The 26,048-nt window shown below is 37.7% G+C and overlaps 1 non-coding gene across 1 annotated transcript; it reads left to right on the forward strand.

The window, feature by feature from the left end:
- Positions 1-18,538: 18,538 nt before the first annotated feature.
- Positions 18,539-18,646, forward strand: LOC148579465 (small nucleolar RNA R71). Its single transcript, XR_015899405.1, has one exon. It is a non-coding gene; the product is annotated as a small nucleolar RNA R71 (small nucleolar RNA).
- The last annotated feature ends 7,402 nt before the right edge of the window (positions 18,647-26,048 follow it).

Consider the following 26,048-nt stretch of genomic DNA (forward strand, 5'->3'; position numbering starts at 1 on the left):
CGAGTAGCTCTTGCTTTGAGACCGGCTTCGAGTTTTAGAAGTTTATCTTCTAATTCCCGACTTCTCGTTGATCATGGGTTTCTTTTTCGAGTTGCTTTAATCGATCTTGAAGCACTTCTATCACTCCCAGATTTGATGAATTTTTGTCCCCGTTGGATTCCGAAGTGTCTTTTAGCATAGTGTCCGTGTTTTTGTGCAGTGTTCTATCCTCTAGATCTGAATCGTGGTCGTTGTCATGATCGTCTGCCATGGTGGTGGGATGACTTCCAGGTTCCCTGGCAACGGCACCAATGTTCCGAGGGTTACCTGAAACTGTAGGTCGATCTCGGACGAGATCTTCTGTACTGGTCGGAGATGACGTGTCCGGCTGGTGGATGGCGGCCGGAGCTGTCGTGTTCGACTTGTGAGACTGACTGCACTGCTGATCCTTCGTCACCGGAGGGTGGGGGTACCTACAAGAGACTCCGATGCCTAAGTTAGCATGGGTATTAAACAGGTTTTTTGTAGAATCAGAGTATGAGTTATACCTGGGTGCTCCAGTGTATTTATAATGGTGTGGAGTGACCTTTTTAGATAAGATAAGTTAGTTATCTTAACTTATCTTATCTTATCTTTGAGTTGAGGTCAGCTTATCTCTTAAGGGAATTGCCCTTATCTCTATAGGCTTGGACTGCCTTTGGATTTGGGTCGTACTCCTCTATTTGGGCCCCTTACTGGGCTTTTCTGTCGATTCGACCGACCTCTTTGAGAAGAGGTCGGATAGCCTGGCCTGAAGAGATCGGTCGCTTTATTACTGAACATCCCGGATCGGATAGCTCGACCCTAGGTATGAACACCTACCTAGCAGATTTTCCTGGACTTACCTCTTTTGTGGGAGGACAGGTAACTTTCTATGAATTCCTAGATTCACCAAACCAGAAATCTCTCAACTTAATCGAATCCAAAACCAAACAGATTTGTTTTTTGAAAGAAGAAATCTCTTTTAAAACCATTGAATCACAACTTTCTCAACCAAGGATTCAAGATAAAATTAAAATTCTTTCAAACCAAATTGAAAAGTATATTTGTTCTGATTTGCCTCATGCCATCTGGAATAGGAAAGAACACATTGTTGATCTTCCCTATGAAAAAAATTTCAAAGAATCAAAAATTTCTACAAAAGCCCGCCCTATTCAAATGAATGAGCAGCTTTTGCAGCTTTGTCAAAAAGAGATTAATGACCATTTGAATAAAGGATTAATTCGTCCTAGTAAGAGTCCTTGGTCTTTCTCGGCTTTTTATGTCAATAAGCAAGCTGAGATAGAACGAGAAACTCCCAGGCTTGTCATCAATTACAAACCGTTGAATCAAGCTTTACAGTGGTTTTGTTATCCTATCCCAGACAAAAAGGATTTACTCAATAGGTTAAATTCAGCAAATATCTTTTCAAAGTTTGATATGAAATCCGATTTTTGGCAAATTCAGATTGAAGAATTTGATAGATACAAAACTGCATTTACAGTCCCATTCGGTCAATATGAATGGAATGTAATGCCGTTTGGTCTAAAAAATGCCCCATCGGAATTTCAAAAAATAATGAACGATATTTTTAACTCGTATTCAAAATTTGCAATTGTTTACATAGATGATGTCTTAATCTTCTCTCAAACTTTACAAGAACATTTCAAACATGTTAAAACTTTTATGTACATCATCCAGAAAAATGGACTTGCGGATTCAAAATCGAAAATTGTCCTTTTCCAAACAAAAATTCGTTTTCTTGGTTATATGATTTTCCAAGGAACAATAACCCCAATCGAAAGATCAATTTTGTTTGCAGAAAAGTTCCCAGACTATATCCTTGACAAACCTCAACTCCAGAGGTTCCTAGGATGTCTTAATTATGTCTTAGACTTTATCCCAAATCTTAACAATCTCATTAAGCCTCTTCATGATAGGCTTAAGAAAAATCCTCCGCCATAGACGGACAAACATTCTAATATCATCAGATTTCTTAAAACCAAAGTTCGCAATCTTTCTTGCCTTTACCTACCGTTCCTCATGCATTCAAAATTGTTGAAACAGATGCATCTGATTTAGGATATGGTGATATCTTAAAACAAAAATTGCATGATAAAGAATGTATCATTGCATTTACATCCAAAAATTAGAATAGTACTCAACAAAGCTATTCCACTATCAAAAAGGAAATTTTAGCCATTATTTTATGCATCACAAAATTTCAATCTGATTTACTTAATCAAAAGTTTTTAGTCTGAGTTGATTGCAAATTAGCTAAAGAAGTTTTACAAAATGATGTTAAAAATCTTACATCAAAACAAGTGTTTGCTAGGTGGCAAGCTATATTAAGCGTTTTTTATTTTGATTTTGAGCACATCAAGGGCAACTCAAACTCTCTGCCTGACTTTCTCACACATGAATATTTGCATGGAGACAAGCACAGAGACGATGCCTAAAAGGCAACATTAGCCTCAGTAAGAGGTAGAGGCGTTCGCCTAGCCCTACTAGGGTCAACCAGAAAATCAGGGTCAAGCACCCCAACTGGGTCATCTACCCAACAATCTACCCAACAACCCTCTAAAAATCCATCCCAACAATCCATTGAACCAGCAATCAATCAAGCCAAGCAGACTAAGGCATACTACACCTTCCCAATCAAAACCCTCTTGGCCTTACAAGACCAAGGCCTCACCAAACTTAACAAAAAATCTTGGGCTGACATTTGCAGTGAGTCAGATGAAAAAATTGACTTAGCTGAACTAATATCCCAAGTAGCCAACCAAAAAACTGTAGTACAGAAACCAAGAGAAAAAGGCCATAGTCCTAACACCACAAACATCCACAATTACTACCATAACACAAAAAACCCAAACTAATTACATATGCACAAACAAATACTCAAACATTATCCAAATGGAGCATGAATTTTGGGATAACTCACCAAACAAAGTCATCCCAAAAATCTTTCCTACTGGATTCCATTTCAAGCCATTTGTACCCAATAAAACACGCCAATTTTATGAATTCATTTTAATAGACACCGACTCAGTATCTATTAAATATTACAAAGACAAAACCAATCCTGACTTCATAACCCATTCAACAATCCAAATCCTCAAAGTTTTAACCCCAAAGTAATTTGAGAACAATCTAAAGAAAACCCAAAAGTTTTCTCAAAATTATGACCCAATAGGTTTTAATTATTGGGACTACATGGAAGCCTGGACTAAAGTATTTTGGTTTCAAAATACTCAGTACAAACATTCATGGTTAATCTATTTTAAAAGAAAATCAAATTATGTTTTTTCAAATTGGTTCTACCAATGGTGGGACTTCTTTGGACCAATCCCAGAAATCCTACCATCACCTACTGATGAAGGGTATAAACTTTTTCAATCAAAATTTGACTTTCAAGAAACTAGTGTTCCGGTAATGTTAAAATTTTTCTCAATCTTTTCACTGACATGGGTATTCTCATGGCAGTACAAATATACAAAACCAGACCACCCTAAATCATTTCCAATCTTATAGAGGCATGGTTATGTGAAATGGTGGTCTCAATTTGATTCATCAATGGCCTATCCAAAAAAGGTCAGAGAACGGTTCAAAACCAATCCTAATACTCAGAAGATCTCAGATCCAGAAACGACTTCGTTTCTCAATCAAAAGGCTCAAATTCAGGCAGCACTAGCAGCCTCACAATCGAAAGAATCATTCAAAGGAAAGCTTCAACAAATCCTTCGCTTACTTCAAGAAGATGAAGCATCCTCATCTAAAGAAGAATATGATGAACAAGATCAAGACAGACAAACTGAAAAATATTGTTTCGAAGTTTGCCTAGGAGAAGATTAAAACCGAAAATATAATTCCCAAAACTATTTAGGGAACTATGTGAAACCGGTACTGTAGCTATAGTTCAGGTCATTCTAACCGACACTGTAGAAACAGTAGAATCTTCAATTATAAAAGGAGGCCTCGCTCTCATTGTAAGGCACCCTTCAGTTTTACACAATTATAGAGAGAAGTTAGAGAGAGAAGTTCTGAAAGTTCTCTTGTAAGCTCTTCATCATCTTCTTCTTTACCCCATTCTTCTTCCAATGCTCTTATTGAGAAAGTAACTCGGACTGAGGAACTTTCTCCCGAACATAACATCTTTGAAGAAGAATTTTGCTTCAAAGATATCAATCAAGCCATAGACAATTGGAAAATACCCAATATCCCTCAAGATGAGTTATATGTCCCTGATGACAACAAACAAAAATATGATTACATTATCAAAACCGCTGAAAACAATATTCCTCTAGGACCTGACTCCGGTGAGGAATTCCATCTTTTAACCAAGCAAACTGTCAGAGAACATGCCCGCCACTACAAATATCTTCACATAGGGTGTGTCCAAATCGCTGTCAAGCCTCTCATTAGAGAAGGTTTGAATGCTTCCATTCTTATGTGCCTTAGAGACATTAGGCACAATGACTTCCAAGACTCCTTAATTGGAATAGTTGAAACAAGCCTTGGACACGGTCCAGTTTACTTCAACTGTTTCCCAAATAAAGCAGTCAGTTTGTTAGATGTTAACATCCTTGACTCCCTTTTTCTAAACATCCGAATTCATGGTCTTAACATGAAGGAAGGATCCATCCCAGCCGCCTTAATCTATAGAATTCAATACAAGGTCATGAACACTTCTAATTCCAGAGTCCTTCTTAAATCCCAAGATCGTGAAACCACTTTGTTTGTCACAGACATGACAAAGGCCAACGTCACGGTCCCAAGGCTCATTAAGTGGGATGAAATTGACCTTCTCCGGTCATGGTCAATTGATCGAGCCATTCCAACGTAACCTAGACAAGCACCTCTCTTGCGAGAGGTAAAAAAAGATGAAACAGGGAAAGTAGAGATTTTCTTCGACAGACGAAACTCTTTTTCTTTAAGATCTGAAACAGGAACGTCTAATGATTTTGCTTTAGCAAGGAGATCTTTTTCGGTGACTTCTCAATCCCAGCTTTCAAAAATTTCAAGACCCGTACATTCTGAAATTAATATTTCTAGGGTACAAAATAAATCGAACATTTCTCAACTATTTTATCAAACTGATGATGATGTTGATTTAGAATCTACACAATCTATTCAATCTCCAACATATTCTTCTATGAATGATGGTGCCCATGAATAGCACATAATTTGTTATAAATAAAGAAGCCCTACGTAAAAATCTTTACTCTAAGGAATATGATCTCCATAGAGAATGGTATTTACATACATATACTGCTTCTCAAATCTCATCATTCAAAGAAAAATATTACAGTTTTCTCAATGAAGTCAGAATGCATATTCCTTTCTTTGAATGGTTTCATGCTTATTCTATTAAAAATAATATCAATTATCCTTTTAAAAATAAAAAAACATTCGTCATCAGCGAACGTTATTTCAACCTGGAAAGTTAAAGATGGAAATTTAATCAAATCTGAATTTCCTCCAAAAGGATCTTTTGTTATTTCAACTACGGAGGGACATAACCCGGTTATGGACTCTCCATTTAAAAGAAAAAATGTAGATGAAGCTGTCGCCCCTAAAGATATTAAAAATCTCATTGAGCAATCAAATTATACTAATAGATTTTTACAATATTTAGGTAACAACCTTTCATCTTCAGGATCTCTTTTGTCTTTGAAAAATGCTTCTGAAGCCTCTACTTCCAAAACTATTGAAAAACCGTTTTTCAAACCTTTCAAAATGAGTAGCAAGGCTAAACAAAGTCTTAAAACTTCTATTTTAAAACAAGAATCTGGTGATTCAGAAGTCATGCAGAAGATCGACCAACTTTTAAGTCGTCTTACTACTGTCCCCAAAACTCCTACAAACTCTAGTGAATCTACATCTCGGATACAAACTCGTGCATCCAAAGCCATTAATGCTCTTAACCAAGACTCTAATGAGTCCTCTTCAGACCAAAGTGATGATTCAGGAAAATCATCTCTTAAAGTTAGCCCAATCATGACCAATTCCATGACTAAATGGAAGGGTTTAACCAAACCCTCTGCGCTTAGTTATAATCGTATGTCTGCTCCTGCTCTAGCCCTTAAAGAACGGGAACTAGGTTTTGTCAGCTTCAATGCCCATAATGTCTATGAATGGAACATAGATGGAAAAACTGAATACAACATCATGAGTATGCTTCAGCATATGACCATGGTAGGGATAACCTATCAAGCTGCTCATGACACCTCTGAGGAAGCAATAACCAATGTTATTGTTTCTGGTTTCTCTGGTCAACTCAAAGGTTTGTGGGATAACTACCTTTCTGATGACCAAAAACAATCAATCTTTTTTGCCATAAAGGTTAACGATCAAAACGAACCCATCTTTGGAGATGACGGGGAACCTATCCCTGATGCGATTAATACCTTAATCTTTACTATAGCAAGCCACTTCATAGGGGATCCATCTCTTTGAAAAGATTGTTCTGCTGAATTACTTTTCAATCTCAGATGCAAAACCTTGTCTGACTTTAGATAGTATAAAGACACCTTTCTTTCTAGGGTCTATACCAGAGAAGACATTCTACAGCCCTTTTGGAAGGAAAAATTCCTAGCCGGACTTCCTAATCCCTGGGAGATAAAGTATGGGACAAAATTCGTAGCTTAACTCTGGATGGGATAATTCCCTATGATGCGTTAAGTTTTAGTCAAATTATCTCTTTCATCCAAAAGGTTGCTCTAAAGATCTGTCAAGATGATAAGATCCAACGACAACTTGCTCGTGAGAAAAAACAAAATCGAATCAATTTGGGAACTTTCTGTGAACAATTTGGTCTTCCTGCTTGTCATCCAAGGAAAACTAAAAGACCATCCAATCAAAAAAATTTTAAATCTTATCCTGAAAAGAATTTCAGAAGACCAAGGAAAAGTTTTCAAAGAACCAAGAATGAAAAAGGTTTCCAAAAAAATTTTCAAAAGTATCCTCAGAAAAACCCCATTATTTTTTATACATGTAAAAAATCAGGACATGTTAGCAAATACTGTAGGTTAGAAGGAAAGATTAAATCTGAACCTTGATCCCCAGATTGAGGAATAGATTAACAATCTTTTAATTGAAAGTTCAGATGACGAATCTGGACCGAAATCCTCCGATGATATCAATAATATCCAAGTTGATGATATTGAATCATCCTCAGATTCCGATGTCAAGTAAAGTAATGTTTTATCCAAAGATCAAGATCTCCTATTTGATTCTATAGAGGCTATTGAAGATCAAGAACAAAAGAAAGACTTTCTTTTGAAATTAAAAAAATCTTTACAAAAAGAAAAGAAACCCAAAAACCTTGTCCTTAGTAATAGATATGATGTCAAACCCATTTTTAAAAAATTAGAAAAACAAGTTATTCATCCCATAACCATTCAGGATCTCCATACTGAGGTCAACAACCTCAAAAGGGAAATCCAAGATATCAAAAGAAATCAAGACAATCATCACTCATTCTCTCGCAATTAATGCAACAAGAAGGGTCTGATGATGAAGAACTTGATCCTTTTTAAAACCAAACTGAGTTTTCTAAAAAACAAGAAAATGAAATTTCTAACGACAATGACAGAAAAGAAATCTTAAGAATAATAAACGTGTTCTCTTTTATGAAACATCGTGTTAATATCCGAATTGTCGTTAAAGATTTTGTTCTTGAAACCATCGCACTCTTTGACTCAGGTGCAGGTTCAAATTGTATTAAAGAAGGTCTGATCCCCACAAAGTATTTTGAAAAAACTACTGAACGTCTTAGCTCAATAATGGGTGAATGACTAAACATCAAATTCAAATTAACCAATGCTTTTGTTGAAAAAGGTAATCTTAGGATTCCAACCAACTTCATCATAGCAAAGGATATCAAAAACGATGTAGTCTTGGGGACACCTTTTATAATCCTTTTGTTTCCCTACCTAGTAGATTTTCCTGGACTTACCTCTTTTGTGGGAGGACAGGTATCTTTCTTTGAATTCCTAGATTCACCAAACCAGAAATCTCTCAACTTAATCGAATCCAAAACCAAATAGATTTGTTTTTTGAAAGAAGAAATCTCTTTTAAAACCCTTGAATCACAACTTTCTCAACCAAGGATTCAAGATAAAATTAAAATTCTTTCAAACCAAATTGAAAAGTCTATTTGTTCTGATCTGCCTCATACCTTCTAGAATAGGAAAGAACACATTGTTGATCTTCCCTATGAAAAAGGTTTCAAAGAATCAAAAATCCCTACAAAAGCCCGCCCTATTCAAATGAATGAGCAGCTTTTGCAGCATTGTCAAAAAGAGATTAATGACCTTTTGAATAAAGGATTAATTCGTCCTAGTAAGAGTCCTTGGCCTTGCTCGGCTTTTTATGTCAATAAGCAAGCTGAGATAGAACGAGGAACTCCCAGGCTTGTCATCAATTACAAACTGTTGAATCAAGCTTTACAGTGGATTCGTTATCCTATCCCAAACAAAAAGGATTTACTCAATAGGTTAAATTCAGCAAATATCTTTTAAAAGCTTGATATGAAATCCGGTTTTTGGCAAATTCAGATTGAAGAATCTGATAGATACAAAACTGCATTTACAGTTCCATTTGGTCAATATGAATGGAATGTAATGCTGTTTGGTCTGAAAAATGTCCCATCGGAATTTCAAAAAATAATGAACGATATTTTTAACCCATATTCAAACTTTGCAATTGTTTACATAGATGATGTTTTAATCTTCTCTCAAACTTTACAAGAACATTTCAAACATGTTAAAACTTTTATGTACATCATCCAGAAAAATGGACTTGCGGTTTCAAAATCGAAAATTGTCCTTTTCCAAACAAAAATTCGTTTTCTTGGTTATATGATTTTCCAAGGAACAATAACCCCAATCGAAAGATCAATTTTGTTTGCAGAAAAGTTCCCAGACTATATCCTTGACAAACCTCAACTCCTGAGATTCCTAGGATGTCTTAATTATGTCTCAGACTTCATCCCAAATCTTAACAATCTCATTAAGCCTCTTCATGATAGGCTTAAGAAAAATCCTCCGCCATGGACGGACAAACATTCTGATATCATCAGATTTCTTAAAACCAAAGTTCGAAATCTTCCTTGCCTTTACCTACCTGTTCCTCATGCATTCAAAAGTGTTGAAACAGATGCATCTAATTTAGGATATGGTGGTATCTTAAAATAAAAATTGCATGATAAAGAATGTATCATTGCATTTACATCAAAATATTAGAATAGTACTCAACAAAGCTATTCCACTATAAAAAAGAAAATTTTAGCCATTATTTTATGCATCACAAAATTTCAATCTGACTTACTCAATCAAAAGTTTTTAGTCCGAGTTGATTGCAAATCAGCTAAAGAAGTTTTACAAAATGACGTTAAAATCTTGCATCAAGACAAGTGTTTGCCAGGTGGCAAGCTATATTAAGCATTTTTTATTTTGATATTGAGCACATCAAGGGCAACTCAAACTCTCTCCCTGACTTTCTCACACGTGAATATTTGCAGGGAGACAAGCACAGAGACGATGCCTAAAAAGGCAACATTAGCCTCAGTAAGAGGCAGAGACATTTGCCTAGCCATAGCAGGGCCAACCAGAAAATCAGGGTCAAGCATCCCAACTGGGTCATCTACCCAACAATCTACCCAACAACCCTCTAAAAATCCAGCCCAATAATCCATTGAACCAGCAATCAATCAAGCCAAGTAGACTAAGGCAGACTACGCCTTCCCAATCGAAACCCTCTTGGCCTTACAAGACCAAGGCCTCACCAAACTTAACAAAAAATCTTGGGCTGACATTTGCAGTGAGTCAGATGAAGAAATTAACTTAGCTGAACTAATATCCCAAGTAGCCAACCAAAAAACTGTAGTACAGAAACCAAGAGAAAAGAACATAGTCCTAACACCGCAAACATCCACAATTACTACCAAAACACAAAAAACCCAAACCAATTATATATCTACAAACAAATACTCAAACATTATCCAAATGGAGCCTGAATTTTGGGATAACTCACCAAATAAAGTCATCCCAAAAATCTTTCCTACTGGATTCCATTTCAAGCCATTTGCACCCAATAAAACCCGCCAATTTTATGAATTCATTTTAATAGATACCAACTCAGTATCTATTAAACATTACAAGGACAAAACTAATCTTGACTTTATAACCCATTCAACAATTCAAATCCTCAAATTTTTAACCCCAAAGCAATTTGGGAACAATCTAAACAAAATCCAAAAGTTTTCTCAAAATTATGACCCAATAGGTTTTAATTATTGGGACTACATGGAAGCCTGGACTAAAGTATTTTGGTTTCAAAATACTCAGTACAGACATTCATGGTTAATCTATTTTAAAAGAAAATCAAATTATGTTTTTCCAAATTGGTTCTACCAATGGTGGGACTTCTTTGGACCGATCCAAGAAATCCTACCATCACCTACTGATGAAGGGTATAAACTTTTTCAATCAAAATTTGACATTCAGGAAACTAGTGTTCCGGTAATGTTAAAATTTTTCTCAATCTTTTCACTGGCTTGGTGATAAACCCCGTTTTTAGGGTTTATCATATATAGATTTTAAGGGTTTTATCAATGATCTTCCACACTTATTCATATAAAATTGCGTGATTTTGTGTTCCTTTCCCCACTTTGCTTCATAGATGAAAACATGCTTCTTTTGCATCAGAATTGATATACTTTAATCCTCCTCTATTACCATTCGATGCCGTGATCCGTTTGTTAAGTGGTTTCAGAAGTTATAGGTAAAAATGGCTGAGAGGAGTGAAGGAAGCATGCATGAATGGAAGGAGCATGGAATAAATTAGAGTTTTGAAGTTTGAGCATGGGCACGCACACGCACCGTACGCGTACGCGCGGATATGCACCCTCCGAGCCCGCGCGCTTATATGCTTGAAGCCTGCGTGTAGGTCGTGAAAAACCCCAGGGACGCGTACGCGTACTGTGCGCGTACGCACCGATGGCGCACGTGATTTTTTAAGAAGAAAACGTGACCAGCGATTTCAGGCAGTCCCAGGCCCTGTTTTGGGGCAGGATTTTGGAGGGAAAAGCATATGAAGACCAAGGATTAGGGGGTTGGGATAATTAGTCATAATTCTAGATATTTTGGGTAGTTAGTTACATTTTTTTAGAGAGAGAAACTCTAACTTCTTTCTAGGATTTTACTCTCTCCATTGCAATTCTCCTTTGATTTCTTGGTGAGATCCATTGCTAATTAACTTTTACTTTGATACAAGTTGTAGATCTACTCTTCTTCTACTCTTAATTAGTGTTCTCTTGATTCATTCACTTAGATCTAGATTTGTGACCTTGTTACTTTGAGTTTTGATTAATGCATTGAGGAATTTCATTCAATTGCTTGATTTTTGATGATTGCTTGGATTAGATAGCTTTAATTCAACTCTTTTCTCTCAATTACATCATGTCTTCCATAATTGCCCACCAATTATTTGTGAAAATAACAACCTTAGCTATGGAGTAGATTTCTCTTACTTGGCTTAGGGGTTGAGTTATTGACTTATTGGAGACACTTGAGTAGTGGATATCAATTGTTGATTAGGAATTGAAAATTGCTAATTGACTTGGAGTTCACTAAAGCTAGACTTCCCTAGGGTGAAACTAGGACTTGTGACTCAAGTTAGTTACTTTCACTTGACTTTCCTCCATTATTAGGGGGTTAACTAAGTGGAGCAATAATCAATTCTTATCACAATTGAAGGAAGCTACAATGATGGAACTTCCAATACTCACCCTTGGCCAAGGCTTTTATTTCAATTAATTATTGTTTACTTTTGTTAGTTTGAATTCTTGCACCAACTCTCAAAACCACAAAAGACTTCCTAATCAATGATGTGAATTCTAAGGCAATTTCTAGGGAGAACGACCTGGGATTGGTGCGCAGAAATCGTGACGGTTCCATTCCTTGGTAACGGCGCTGAAAACTTTATACGCACGTTCATAATCTTAATTCTTTGTCACAACTTCGCACAACTGTCCAGCAAGTGCACTGGGTCGTCCAAGTAATAAACCTTATGTGAGTAAGGGTCGATCCCACGGAGATTGTCGACTTGAAGCAAGCTATGGTCACCTTGTAAATCTCAGTCAGGCGGATTCAAATGTATTAAGAGATTATAGTGTACTAAAAGATAATTAAAATAGGATACAGATACTTATGTAATTCATTGGTGAGAGTTTCAGATAAGAGTATAGAGATGCTTTCGTTCCTCTGAACCTCTGCTTTCCTGCTGTTTTCATCCAACCATTCTTACTCCTTTCCATGGCAAGCTTTATGTAGGGCATCACCGTTGTCAATGGCTACATCCCATCCTCTCTGTGAAAATGGTCCAATGCGCTGTCACTGCATGGCTAATCATATGTCGGTTCTCAATCATACTGGAATAGGATTTACTATCCTTTTGCGTCTGTCACTACGCCCAGCACTCACGAGTTTGAAGCTCGTCACAGCCATCCCTTCCCAGATCCTACTCGGAATACCACAGACAAGGTTTAGACTTTCTGAATCTCAAGAATGGCCATCCATGGGTTCTAACTTATACCACAAAGATTCTAATATCTCGGACTCGGTCCCCTGTATTAGATATCTAAGAGATACTCATTCTAGCTTGTTTGCATGTAGAACGAAAGTGTTTGTCAGGCACGCATTCGTAAGTGAGAATGATGATGAGCATCAGATAATCATCACATTCATCATGTTCTTGGGTGCGAATGAATATCTTAGAAGCGGAATAAGCTTGAATTGAATAGAAAAACAGTAGTACTTTGTATTAATTCATGAGGAACAGCAGAGCTCCACACCTTAATCTATGGTGTGTAGAAACTCTACCGTTGAAAATACATAAGTGATGAAGGTTCAGGCATGGCCGAATGGCCAGCCCCCAAACATGATCTAAAGATGAAACTAAAGATGTAAATACAATAGTAAAAAGTTCTATTTATACTAAACTAGTTACTAGGGTTTACAGAGATGAGTAAATGATGCAGAAATCCACTTCTGGGGCCCACTTGGTGTGTGCTTGGGCTGAGCATTGAGCTTTACACGTGTAGAGGCTTTTCTTGGAGTTGAACGCCAGTTTGTAATCTGTTTCTGGCGTTTAACTCTACTTTGCAACCTGTTTCTGGCGTTTAACTCCAGAATGCAGCATGGAACTGGCGTTCAACGCCGGTTTGCGTCATCTAAACTTGGGCAAAGTATAGACTATTATATATTGCTGGAAAGACCTGGATGTCGAATTTCCAATGCAATTGAGAGCGTGCCATTTGGAGTTCTGTAGCTCCAGAAAATCCACTTTGAGTGCAGGGAGGTCAGAATCCAACAACATCTGCAGTCCTTCTTCAACCTCTGAATCTGATTTTTGCTCAAGTCCCTCAATTTCAGCCAGAAAATACATGAAATCACAGAAAAACACACAAAGTCATAGTAAAGTCTAGAAATGTGAATTTTAACTAAAAACTACTAAAAATATACTAAAAACTAACTAAATTATACTGAAAACTATGTAAAAACAATGCCAAAAAGCGTATAAATTATCTGCTCATCACAACACCAAACTTAAATTGTTGCTTGTCCCCAAGCAACTGAAAATCAAATAGGATAAAAAGAAGAGAATATACTATGAATTCCAAAATATCAATGAAACTTAGCTCCAATCAGATGAGCGGGACTTGTAGCTTTTTGCCTCTTGAATAGTTTTGGCATCTCACTTTATCCATTGAAGTTCAGAATGATTGGCATCTATAGGAACTCATAGTTCAAATAGTGTTATTGATTCTCCTAGTTCAGTATGTTGATTCTTGAACACAACTACTTTATGAGTCTTGGCCGTGGCCCTAAGCACTTTATTTTCCAGTATTACCACCAGATACATAAATGCCACAGACACATAACTGGGTGAACCTTTTCAGATTGTGACTCAGCTTTGCTAAAGTCCCCAATTAGAGGTGTCCAGGGTTCTTAAGCACACTCTTCTTTTTGCTTTGGACCTTGACTTTAACCGCTCAGTCTCAAGTTTTCACTTGACACCTTCACGCCACAAGCACATGGTTATGGACAGCTTGGTTTAGCCACTTAGGCCAGGATTTTATTCCTTTAGGCCCTCCTATCCACTGATGCTCAAAGCCTTGGATCCTTTTTATTACCCTTGCCTTTTGGTTTTAAGGGCTATTGGCTTTTTGCTCTTGCCTTTTGGTTTTAAGAGCTTTTGGCTTTTTCTGCTTGCTTGTTCTTTTTCTCTTTTTTTTTCGCATATTTTTTTCTGTAAGCTTTTGTATTCACTGCTTTCTCTTGCTTCAAGAATCATTTTTATGATTTTTCAGATTATCAAATAACATGTCTCCTTTTCATCATTCTTTCAAGAGCCAACATATTTAACATTCATAAACAACAACTTCAGAAGACATATGCACTGTTCAAGCATTCATTCAGAGAACAAAAAGTATTGTCACCACATCAAAATAATTAAACTAGTTTCAAGGATGAATTTGAAACCATGTACTTCTTGTTCTTTTGTAATTAAAATATTTTTCATTCAAGAGAGGTGATGGATTCATATTCATAACTTTAAGGCATAGACACTTAGACCCTAATGATCATGTAATAAGACACAAATATAAATAAACATAAAGCTCAAAAATCGAAAAAAATAAAATAAATAGACAAGGAGATTAAGGAATGAGTCCACCTTAGTGAGGGTAGCGTCTTCCTCTTCTTGAAGAACCAATGGTGCTCTTGAGCTCCTCTATGTCTCTTCATTGTCTTTCTTGCTCCTCCCTCATAGCTCTTTGATCTTCTCTAATTTCATGGAGGATGATTGAGTGCTCTTGGTGCTCTACCCTTAGTTGTCCCATGTTGGAACTTAATTCTCCTAAGGAGGTGTTGATTTGTTCCCAATAGTTTTGTGGAGAGAAGTGCATCCCTTGAGGCATCTCAGGGATTTCATGGTGAGGAATCTCCTCATGCTCATGTTAAGGTCCATGATCTCTTATTTGCTCCATCTTTTTCTTAGTGATGGGCTTATCCTCTTCAGTGAGGATATCTCCCTCTATGTCAATTCTAGCCGAATTGCAGAGGTGGCAAATGAGGTGAGGAAAGGCTAACCTTGCCCAAGTGGAGGACTTGTCAGCAACCTTGTAGAGTTCTTGAGGTATAATCTCATGAACTTCCACCTCCTCTCCAATCATGATACTGTGGATCATGATGGCCCGGTCTATAGTAACTTCAGACCGGTTACTAGTAGGAATGATTGAGCGTTGAATGAACTCTAGCCATCCCCTAGCCACTGGTTTGAGGTCATGCCTTCTTAGTTGAACCGGCTTGCCTCTTGAGTCAATTTTCCATTGAGCTCCTTCCTCACATATGTCTATGAGGACTAGGTCCAACCTTAGATCAAAGTTGACCCTTCTTGTGTAGGGGCGTGCGTTTTCTTCCATCATTGGCAAGTTGAACGCCAGCCTTATATTTTCCAGACTGAAATCTAAGTATTTCCCCCGAACCATAGTAAGCTAATGCTTTGGATTTGGGTTCACACTTTGATCATGGTTCCTTGTGATCCAAGCGTTTGCATAGAACTCTTGAACCATTAGGATCTCGACTTGTTGAATAGGGTTGGTGAGAACTTCCCAACCTCTTCTTTGAATCTCAAGTCGGATCTCCGGATACTCATTCCTTTTGAGCTTGAAAGGAACCTCAGGGATCACTTTCTTCTTGGCCACAACTTCATAGAAGTGGTCTTGATGGACCTTTGAGATGAATCTCTCCATCTCTCATGACTCAGAGGTGGAAGCAATTGCCTTCCCTTTCCTCTTTCTAGAGGTTTCTCTGGCCTTAGGTGCCATTAATGGTTATGGAAAAACAAAAAGCAATACTTTTACCACACCAAACTTAAAATGTTTGCTCGTCCCCGAGCAAAAGAAGAAAGAAAGAAGTAGAAGAAGAAAAAAAATGGAGGAGATGGAGGGTGAGGTGTTTTCGGCCAAGGTGAGAAGTTAGGGTAGTGTTGTGTGAAAATGAAGAAGGAATGAGGGGTTTATATAGGAGGGGGAGAGGGTTAAGTTTCGGCCATTAGGGTTGGGTTTGGGAGGGAACATATTTTGAATTTGAAGGTAGGTGGGGTTTTTGGGGAAGAGAAGATGGATGTGAGTGGTGAGGGGGTGATGGAAAAGAGTTATTGAAGTGATTGGTGAAGGGCATTTGGGGAAGAGAGTTATGAAAAGGTGTGAAGAGGAGAAAATAAGGTTAGGTGGGGATCCTGTGGGGTCCACAGATCCTGAGGAGATCCTGTGGGGCCCACAGATCAAGTGGGGCCAAGGACTTAATATCCCTGCCTCAATTAGGCGTGAAAAACGCCCTTATTGTGCAATTCTGGCGTTTAACGCCACTTCCATGCTTGTTTCTGGCGTTAAACGCCCAAATGGAGCTTGTTTCTAGCGTTTAACGCCAGCTTTCCTCTGGGTGCAATCCTGGCGTTTAAATGCCAGACCGCTGCTTATTTCTGGCGTTTAACGCCAGTTTCATGCTCTGTTCTGGCATTAAACGCCAGCCAGATGCTCCTTACTGGCGTTTAAACGCCAGTAAGCTCTTCCTCTAGGGTGTGCTATTTTCAATGCTGTTTTTCATTCTGTTTTTGATTTTTTAGTAGTTTTTGTGACTCCACATGATCATCAACCTAATAAAACACGAAATAATAAAGAGAAAATAAAATAAAATAAAATTGATTAAATAACATTGGGTTGCCTCCCAACAAGCGCTTCTTTAATGTCAATAGCTTGACAGTGAGCTCTCATGGAGCCTCACCGATGTTCAGAGCATTGTTGAGACTTCCCAACACCAAACTTAGAGTTTGGATATGGGAGTTCAACACCAAACTTAGAGTTTGGTTGTGGCCTCCCAACACCAAATTTAAAGTTTGACTGTGGGGGCTTTGATTGACTCTGCAGTGAGAGAAGCTTTTCATACTTCCTCTCCATGGTTACAGAAGGAGTTCCTTGAGTTTTAAACACAAGGTTGTCCTCATTCAGTTGAAGGATCAATTCTCCTCTGTCCACATCAATCACAGCTCTTGCTGTGGCTAGGAAGGGTCTTCCAAGGATGATGGATTCATCATCATCCTTCCCAGTGTCTAGGATTATGAAATCAGCAGGGATGTAAAGGCCTTCAACCTTTACTAACACGTCCTCTACTAGTCCATAACCTTGTTTTCTTGAGCTGTCTGCCATCTCTAATGAGATTCTAGCAGCTTGCACCTCAAAGATTCCCAGTTTCTCCATTACAGAGAGTGGCATGAGGTTTATCCCTGACCCAAGGTCACACAGAGCCTTCTCAAAGGTCATGGTGCCTATGGTACAAGGTATTAAGAACTTTCCAGGATCATGTTTCTTCTGAGGCAATGTCAGTTGATCCAGATCACTCAGTTCATTGGTGAGCAAGGGAGGTTCGTCTTCCCAAGTCTCATTACCAAATAATTTGGCATTCAGCTTCATGATTGCACCAAGGTACTTGGCAACTTGCTCTTCAGTGACATCTTCATTCTCTTCAGAAGAAGAATACTCATCAGAGCTCATGAATAGCATAAGGAGGTTCAATAGAATCTCTATGGTCTCTAGATGAGCCTCAGATTCCTTTGGTTCCTCAGAGGGAAACTCCTTATTGATCACTAGACGTCCCAGGAGGTCTTCCTCACTGGGATTCACGTCCTCTCCCTCCCTTGTAGGTTCGGCCATGGTGATTAAATCAATGGCTTTGCACTCTCTCTTTGGATTTTCTTCTGTATTGCTTGGGAGAGTACTAGGAGGAGTTTCAATGACCCTTTTACTCAGTTGGCCCACTTGTGCCTCCAGATTTATAATGGAGGACCTTGTTTAATTCATGAAACTTAAAGTGGCCTTAGATAGATCAGAGACTATATTTGCTAAGTTAGATGGATCCTGCTCAGGACTCTCTGTCTTTTGCTGAGTGGATGATGGAAAAGGCTTGCTATTGCTAAACCTGTTTCTTCCACCATTGTTAAAGCCTTGTTGAGGCTTTTGTTGATCCTTCCATGATAAATTTGGATGATTTCTCCATGAGGAATTATAGGGGTTTCCATATGGTTCACCCATGTAATTCACCTCTGCTATTGCAGGGTTCTCAGGATCATAAGCTTCTTCTTCAGAAGATGCCTCTTTAGTACTGTTGGATGATTCCTTCAATCCATTCAGACTCTGAGAGATCATATTGACTTGCTGAGTCAATATTTTGTTCTGAGCCAATATGGCATTCGGAGTATCAATTTCAAGAACTCCCTTCCTCATAGGTGTCCCATTATTCACAGGATTCCTTTCAGAAGTGTACATGAACTGGTTATTTGCAACCATGTCAATGAGTTCTTGAGCTTCTGCAGGCGTTTTCTTTAGGTGAATAGATCCACCTACAGAATGGTCCAGTGACATCTTTGATAGCTCAGACAGACCATCATAGAATATATCCAGGATGGTCCATTCTGAAAGCATGTCAGAAGGACACTTTTTGGTCAGTTCCTTGTATCTCTCCCAAGCTTCATAGAGGGATTCACCTTCCTTCTGTCTGAAGGTTTGGACATCCACTCTAAGCTTACTAAGCTTTTGAGGAGGAAAGAACTTGGCTAAGAAAGCCTTGACCAGCTTATCCCAAGAGTTCAGGCTATCTTTAGGTTGAGAGTCCAACCATACCCTAACTCTGTCTCTTACAGCAAACGGGAAAAGCATAAGCCTGTAGACCTCGGGATCAACCCCATTGGTCTTAACAGTATCACAGATCTGCAAGAATTCAGTTAAGAACTGAAAAGGATCTTCTGATGGAAGTCCATGGAACTTGCAGTTCTGTTGCATCAAAGAAACTAATTGAGGTTTAAGCTCAAAGTTCTTTGCTCCAATGGCAGGAATTGAGATGCTTCTTCCATGTAAATTGGAATTGGGTGCAGTAAAGTTACCAAGCATCTTCCTTGCATTGTTGTTATTTTTGGCCATATCTCCTTCTTTTTCGAAATTTTCAGTCAGATTTTCTCCAGAGAGTTGTGCTTTAGCTTCCCTTAGCTTCCTCTTTAGAGTTCTTTCAGGTTCAGGATCAGCTTCAACAAGAATGTTCTTATCCTTGTTCCTGCTCATATGAAAAAGAAGAAAACAGAAAAGAAAATATGGAATCCTCTATGTCACAGTATAGAGATTCCTTATGCAAGTATAAGAAGAGAAGAATATAAGAAGGAGAATCCAAACACAAGGGTGAGGAGTAGGTTCGAATTCTTAGATGAAGAGGGGTGTTAGTAATTAAATAAATAAATAGAAGGAGGTAAGGGAGAAGAATAATTCAAAAAGTAAACAAAATAAAATAAAATATTTTAAAATTAAAAACAATTAGTTAATTAAAAAGATTTTTGAAAAAGGGGAAGGTAATTTTCGAAAATTAGAGAGAGTTAGTTAGTTAGGTAGTTTTGAAAAAGATAGGAATCAAACAAAAAGTTAAGTGGTTAATTGAAAAAGATTTGAAAATCAAATTTGAAAAGATAAGAAGTTAGAAAAGATTTTAAAATTGATTTTGAAAAAGATGTGATTGAAATTTATTTTGAAAAAGATTTGAAAAAGAAATTTAAAAAGATTTGATTTTGAAAATGAATTTGAAATTAGCAATCAAAAAGATATGATTGAAAAATTAAAAAGATATGATTTTGAAAATTAAAGTTGATTACTTGACTATCAAGGAACAAAAAGATTTGATTTTAAAGTTTAAAAATTGAACCTTTCTTACTAGGCAAGTAACAAACTTAATATTTTTGAATCAATCACATTAATTGTTAACATTGAATTCGAAAATATGGAATAAAAATAAGAAAAAGATTTTTGAAAATCATTTTGGAATTTTCGAAAATTATGAAAGGAAAAATGAGAAAGATTTGATTTTTGAAAAAGATTTGAAAAAGATAGAAAAAGAATTGAAAAAGATAAAATTTTTAAATTGAAAATTTGACTTGACTCATAAGAAACAACTAAATTTTAAAAAGTTTTGAAAAAGTCAACTCAAATTTTCAAAATTTATGAGTGAAAAAGGGAAAGATATTTTTTTTATTTTTGAATTTTTAATGATGAAAGAGAAAAACATCAAAAAGACTCCATGCATGAAAATTTTGGATCAAAACATGTGATGCATGCAAGAACACTATGAATGTCAAGATGAACACCAAGAATACTTTGAATGTCAAGATGAACATCAAGAACTTATTTTTGAAAAATTTTCAAGAAAAGAAAAATATACAAGACACCAAACCTAGAAATTATCAAACTTTAGACACTAACAAATTGAAAATGCATATGAAAAACAAGAAAAGACACAAAACAAGAAAATATGAAGATCAAACAAGAAAACTGGCCAAGAACAACTTGAAGATCATGAAGAATGCAATGCATAAATTTTCGAAAATAATTTTTAGAAAATTAAAAAGATGCAATTGACACCAAACTTAAAACTTGACTCTAGACTCAAACAAGAAACACAAAATATTTTTGGTTTTATTATTTTATTAAACTTTTTTTTATTTTTTTTCGAAATATAATTAGGAAAAAAGAAAGAGAGGAAAATTTTTTTTGTATTTTTCGAAAATAAGAAATAAAAAGCTTAAAATTAAAATAAAATTACCTAATCTGAGCAACAAGATGAACCGTCAGTTGTCCAAACTCGAACAATCCCCAGCAACGGCGCCAAAAACTTGGTGCGCAGAAATCGTGACGGTTCCATTCCTTGGTAAGGGCGCTGAAAACTTTATATGCACATTCATAATCTTAATTCTTTGTCACAACTTCGCACAACTGACCAGCAAGTGCACTGGGTCGTCCAAGTAATAAACCTTACGTGAGTAAGGGTCGATCTCACGGAGATTGTCGACTTGAAGCAAGCTATGGTCACCTTGTAAATCTCAGTCAAGCGGATTCAAATGTATTAAGAGATTATAATGTACTAAAAGATAATTAAAATAGGATAGAGATACTTATGTAATTCATTGGTGAGAGTCTCAGATAAGAGTATAGAGATGCTTTCGTTCCTCTGAACCTCTGCTTTCCTGCTGTCTTTATGTAGGGCATCACCGTTGTCAATGGCTACATCCCATCCTCTCTGTGAAAATGGTCCAATGCGCTATCACTGCATGGCTAATCATCTGTCGGTTCTTGATCATACTGGAATAGGATTTACTATCCTTTTGCGTCTGTCACTACGCCCAGCACTCGCGAGTTTGAAGCTCGTCACAGCCATCCCTTCCCAGATACTACTCGGAATACCATAGACAAGGTTTAGACTTTCCGGATCTCAAGAATGGCCATCCATGGGTTCTAACTTATACCACGAAGATTCTAATATCTCGAACTCGGTCTCCTGTATTAGATATCTAAGAGATACTCATTCTAGCTTGTTTGCATGTAGAACGGAAGTGTTTGTCAGGCACGCGTTCGTAAGTGAGAATGATGATGAGCGTCACATAATCATCACATTCATCATGTTCTTGGGTGCGAATGAATATCTTAGAAGCGGAATAAGCTTGAATTGAATAGAAAAACAGTGGTACTTTGTATTAATTCATGAGGAACAGCAGAGCTCCACACCTTAATCTATGGTGTGTAGAAACTCTACCGTTGAAAATACATAAGTGATGAAGGTTCAGGCATGGCCGAATGGCCAGTCCCCAAACGTGATCTAAAGATGAAACTAAAGATGTAAATACAATAGTAAAAAGTTCTATTTATACTAAAATAGTTACTAGGGTTTACAAAGATGAGAAAATGATGCAGAAATCCACTTCTGGGGCTCACTTGGTGTGTGCTTGGGCTGAGCATTGAGCTTTACACATGTAGAGGCTTCTCTTGGAGTTGAACGCCAGTTTGTAACCTGTTTCTGGCGTTTAACTCCACTTTGCAACCTGTTTCTGGCATTTAACTCCAGAATGCAGCATGGAACTGGCGTTCAACGCCAGTTTGCGTCATCTAAACGTAGATAAAGTATGGAGTATTATATATTGCTGGAAAGCCCTAGATGTCTACTTTCCAACGAAATTGAGAGCACGCCATTTGGAGTTCTGTAGCTCTAGAAAATCCACTTTGAGTGCAGGGAGGTCAGAATCCAACAACATTTGCAGTCCTTTTTCAACCTCTGAATCTGATTTTTGCTCAAGTCCCTCAATTTCAGCCAGAAAATACCTGAAATCACAGAAAAACACACAAAATCATAGTAAAGTCCATAAATGTGAATTTTAATTAAAAACTAATAAAAATATACTAAAAACTAACTAAATTATACTGAAAACTATGTAAAAACAATGCCAAAAAACGTATAAATTATCCGCTCATCAGGGATCATTACTCTCGGTCATAGATTTTAGGATTGTTTGATGCGATATTTTCATGTCGGTTAGACTATACTCACGATTGGACTCATTGTTAATTTCTAATCCGGCATGAGAATATAACGTTCATCAAAATGGCGTCGTTGCCGGGGATTTACTTATGTGTGCCATTCTATTGGTTAGTGTGAATATGTTAATATGTGGATACTTGCATTTCTCTCTGGATTTTTTGTTTGTTTGATTGTTAGTTAGGATTAATCTTTGCTTAAATACCACTTGATGTCATGAGCTTCTTATCTCCTTCATTGTATGACGCGTTCACTACCAAATCCGAGTTTATCCCCATTTGATTCGGAAATTGAAAGAACTATGCTTCATATTAGGCAAGCTCGGAGGCGGTTAGCCTTTGAGGAAGGTGAAAAGGTTTTTACCAATTCACCAACCATATCCGAAGTAGATTCCGACTCGTCATTCAAGGAAGGCACTAATTACTCTTCCATTGATACTACTAATAGTTCTTCTTTTGATCTAGGTGTTGACAACATGGCCGCTCCAAGGAGAGTTACTCTCAAGGAAGCGGGTGCACCGGACTTTGTTCTCCAACCTCTTCATGTACTTCATCCCAACTTGAATGCAAACTTTGAACTCAAGACCGCTCTCATCAATCTTCTACCAAAGTTCCATGGACTTCCCGCACAAGATCCAATTTGACACCTTAAGGACTTTCATGGTGTATGCTCGACCACTAGGAGGGAAGGATCTGATGAAGTGGCTATATGGTTGTTTGCCTTCCCTTTCTCTCTTGAGGGAAGAGCCAAGGAGTGGTTTTATACCTTACCTAGTGATGTTGTCTCCGATTGGGACTTGCTTAGAAGAGAATTCCTTGATAAATTCATGCCCGTAGAAATGACGGACAAGCTAAGAAAGGAGATCTCTTGTATTGTACAAGGCGAGATGGAAACCCTATATGAGTATTCGGATCGGTTTCGCAAACTTCTTGACTCATGTCCCAACCACATGATTGACACTCAAGTATTACTTAGCTATGTGTGCCAAGACATGAGAGAGCAAGATAAGAATCTATTGGATGCCTCAAGCAATGGTTCTTTGTCAAAGTATAGGACGGCGAAGGAGGCATGGCAACTCATTACCGACTTGGCCGAATCCACTCAACATGCTAGACGGAGAATCAACCGCCCAAAGGCCGTGAATGAAGTCTCTTCTAGTGGTGAGACCGCTACCCTTACCAAGACCTTGTGTGAGATGACAAGTCTTCTAAAGCAACTCCAAGTGAATAAACAACAACCTCCACCCTCTCTTCAACACCAACAAAGCCAACAATTGGTCCCTCAAAAAGTATGCGGCATCTGCTCATGCTACTCCCACTACACGGATGAATGTCCAAGTCTCCAAGAGGATAATACTCTAGCGGCTACCCACAACTTCTATGATCGCTCCTACTATGATCGCCTTAATCAAGGATACCATTCACAAGGGAGCAATTACAACCAAGGGTACCCCCAACAAGGAGGCAATTATAACCAAGGGAGTAACAACTCTAATCAAGGTTGGAGGGATAGCTCTAACCAAGGTTGGTGGGACAATTATCAACAAGGAGATAGGGACAATGGAGGCAAGCAAAGATGGAACACAATAACCCACAAAACCGATACTCATAAAACCCACCACCTCAACAACCAAACCAAGGAAGGAACTACCAAACCTAAATACCACCTCATAGACAACCACCTCAACCCAACCAATCACAAGCACCACAAATCACATATCCCTCCCCTTATTTAAATCAAGATGAGACACTCCGATCCATACTCCAAGGGCAAAAAGAACTCCAAAATACACTCAACTCAAGTCTCAATGGTCATACTTCTACCCTTCAAGCCCTCATTGCTCACATGGAGTCACCTTCTACCTCTACTCCTCAAGCTCCAAACTCTAGTGCCATACCCTCTCAACCTCTACCCAACCCCAAGGGTGGAATCAACACCATAACCTTGAGGTCCGGAACTCAATTGAAAGAGAAGAACTCAAAGGCACTTAGCCCAATGATAGCTACTCAAGAGGAGGATGGAGTTGAGATAGAAGAAATTGAAGAGGAGGAGGAAGCACATGTGATAGTTGAAGATGAAGACCCTCAACCAAGGAGTGAAGTCCCTAGAAAGGAGCAAGTCTTAGAGGAAGTGGCTCAACCAATCCCATTTCCTACATTGGCAAGAAAGGCTAAAAAGCGTGTAGAACTTGACCCAAAAATGGTAGAGATGTTCAAGAAAGTGGAGGTAACTATCCCTCTCTTTGATGCTATATATCAAGTGCCTAAATATGCGAAGTTTCTTAAGGAGTTGTGTATGAACAAAGATAGAATCCATGAGTTAGAAACTATTCCATTGAGGAGTTCTATTTCGGCTTTGATGGGAGCCATTCCGGAAAAGTGTGTTGATCCGGGCCCTTGTTTAGTCTCTTGTGTCATTGATGGAGTCCAATTCATTGATTGTATGTGTGACCTTGGTGCATGCGTTAGCATTATGCCCCTTTCCATTTGTCATATATTGAAGCTCCCACCGTTGAAGCGGTTGGCGGCTAGGTTTGTCTTGGCGGACAAGATCATAATAACTGTGACGGGTATTGCAGAAGATGTGTTGGTTAACATAAAGGGTTTGGTATTTCCAATTTATTTTCATATCCTTGAGATGCCACCAAGTGAATCCGAAAGGACATCATCTATCCTACTTGGGAGGTCGTTTTTGAGGACCTCTAGATTCAAGTTGGATGCCCATTCGAGAACCTACTCATTTGAGATAGATGGGAGAGTCGTAAGTTTTAGCTTAGAAGAAGTAATGAGGCACCCACCGGAGAATCATTCCATATTCTGGTGTGACTTAATTGACAACTGACGATCGGATTCTTGCTAGTAAAGAATTTTATAAGAATAATCACGTTGTAAGTATAGTTTCTAAACCAACAGAGAATCCTTTCGTACAAAAACTTTGGTTGTCACAAGTAACAAAACCCAATAAAATTTATAACCGAAGTATTTAAACCTCGGGTCGTATCTCAAGGAATTGCAGGGAGGTGTGATTTATTATTGGTTATGGAAGATTATCTTTTTGGGGATTTTGAATAGTGAACAGGAAAAATAAACTGGCAAGAAAGTAAATTAATTATCATGAAAACTATTGCAAGGTATAAGAACTGGAAATCCCATCCTAGTTATCCTTATCAGGTGTGATGAGAATTGTTTATTGCTCCCACTTAGTTAACCCTTACTAAATAAAGAAAAGTCAAGTGGACTAATCAATTTGATTCTTCAAGTCCTAGTCAACTTCTGTGGAAAGACTAGCTTTAGAGGGATCCAAATCAATCAGCAAATTCCAATTTTCAATCAACAGCTGAGTTTGATAACTCAAGTGTCACAAATTACTCAACCAAAGCAAAGGGAAAAAAATCTAAATTATTTATATCATAAATAGAAGAAAGAAATCATAAATCTGAAATACCTCAAATTGCATTAAATAGAATATTCAAATCTAACATGAAGAGTTCATAAGCCAATTTGGCAACATAAGTAATTAGCAATTGAAATAGAGCAACTAAAGTAATAGAGTGAATAAAAGTAGATCAGAGAAAGTAAATTAAAA

Source organism: Arachis ipaensis, chromosome B10 (assembly GCF_059453495.1).
Source record: "Arachis ipaensis isolate K30076 ecotype BB chromosome B10, ASM5945349v1, whole genome shotgun sequence".
NCBI classification, from domain to species: domain Eukaryota; kingdom Viridiplantae; phylum Streptophyta; class Magnoliopsida; order Fabales; family Fabaceae; genus Arachis; species Arachis ipaensis.